The sequence below is a fragment of the Colobus angolensis genome, unplaced genomic scaffold (assembly GCF_000951035.1).
Source record: "Colobus angolensis palliatus isolate OR3802 unplaced genomic scaffold, Cang.pa_1.0 Scaffold37, whole genome shotgun sequence".
Lineage (NCBI taxonomy): Eukaryota > Metazoa > Chordata > Mammalia > Primates > Cercopithecidae > Colobus > Colobus angolensis.
In genome coordinates this window covers 5,543,536-5,545,383 of record NW_012117043.1, presented here as the reverse complement: position 1 = coordinate 5,545,383, position 1,848 = coordinate 5,543,536, and the positions used below count along the sequence as shown (strand labels likewise).

General features: G+C 37.2%; 1 protein-coding gene and 1 pseudogene across 4 annotated transcripts in view; one reads left to right on the top strand and one right to left on the bottom strand.

Moving 5' to 3' along the window:
- Positions 1-1,848, bottom strand: part of RNF43 (ring finger protein 43) — a 64,881-nt gene that overhangs the window by 43,636 nt on the left and 19,397 nt on the right. The window lies entirely within an intron of this gene.
- LOC105520099 lies at positions 384-839 on the top strand (annotated as a pseudogene).

Sequence of the window (1,848 nt, the reverse complement as noted above, 5' to 3'; positions counted from 1 at the left end):
AAAAAAAAAAAAAAAAAAAAAGTTTGTGATGAGAAAAGAAAATAGCTTTTATATGAGGAATGCAAGTCCTTTTAATTATCAGGCCCAGAGAGACATTAAAATGAGACCACAATCAAGTCCTACTTCCCGCTTTAGGCTATGTTATTCATCTCTTGAAACTGCTTGCTATTGCCACAAGTAGCTATAGATTAATAATGCCACACCAGACACTATAACCCATACCCTATAGCTTAACAATATATAGCCAATTACTAATCAATGTTATTTCTGTAAACCAATGAGAATTCCTGACAAACAACTTGGTATTAGCCCACTCCCTATCCCTCTTTTTTGCTTTTAAAAATCCACTTGTGCCCTTTCCGCCATCTTTCCGCACTGCCACAATGGTGCGCATGAATGTCCTGGCTGATGCTCTCAAGAGCATCAACAATGCCGAAAAGAGAGGCAAATGCCAGGTGCTTATTAGGCCGTGCTCCAAAGTCACTGTCCGGTTTCTCACTGTGACGATGAAGCATGGTTACATTGGCGAATTTGAAATCATTGATCACAGAGCTGGGAAAATTGTTGTGAACCTCACAGGCAGGCTAAACAAGTGTGGAGTGATCAGCCCTAGATGTGATGTGCAACTCAAAGATCTAGAAAAATGGCAGAATAATCTGCTTCCATCCCGCCAGTTTGGTTTCATTGTACTGACAACCTCAGCTGGCATCATGCACCAGGAAGAAGCGAGACGAAAACACACAGGAGGGAAAATCCTAGGATTCTTTTTCTAGGGATGTAATACATATATTTACAAATAAAATGCCTCACGGAAAAAAATAAAAAATAAAATAAAAAAATCCACTTGTAACTGCTGCTAATCAGAGTGTATATTCAGGGAAACTTGAATCTAGGCTCTGGGGTTGCAATTCTTAAACTTGGCTCAAATAAGCTCTCCACTTATATTAATTTTAACTCAGCTTCTTCCTTTTAGGTTGACAGTGATTTATTTACCTTTCTGAAGACCAGGAAGTCCTTATAAATTCAATCTGTACTGTTGAAATCCTTTCTTCAATGTATTGGTACACTTTCCTGCCTAAATACATCATGTTGAACAAAAGTTAGCCTTTACTTGGTGTCTACACTACAAAGATATCATTATGGTCATTTTTGGGATGAAATAATTTACGTACTAAAGTATAAGAGACTGGGCTAAACTTACAATGTCCCTGGGAAGTTCTTATTTGCTTTTTAGGTTCATTACATCTGCTTCTTTTTTGATGTATCTCTGGTTAATAAGCATAGTACAGAAAAATTCCAGTTATTATTTATTTAATGAAAAGTATCCTATAGAACTTTGGTTCTGGGCTAAGGTACAGAATAGGAAATAAAAACTCAAGTGATCAGATATTAAATTAACTTTGCCACCAATATTGCCAAACTGAACAACGGGGTATCTGAGGACAAAAACACATTTTCAGAAATTCCACCCATAGAAATGGAGTCTAGCAATCATTCATTCTTAGCACTGTATTGCTTAGTATCTCAAGACTTTGTCCAACAGCCTCAATAAATGTATAAAGATATCAAGAGGTAAAGGTCAAAAAAGGAACCGTGAACATCAAACAAGGCCGCTGGAAGTGACCCAAAACATCACATGCTGGGCTTTCCTTTTTAATGATAATAACAGTGATATTGAATGTTTATCCTTGCCTTCATTTCAAAGAGCTTCTAATTCTTTGCAGACATCTCTTACTAATCTTTATTAGGCTTTGGGAAGAAAATAGTTTTCCCCAAGAAGTGCCTTCGGAGAGGAAGAAGGCTTCCCAAAGCCAATAAAAAGGAAAATGTTTGCCCTTCTCCAGGTCT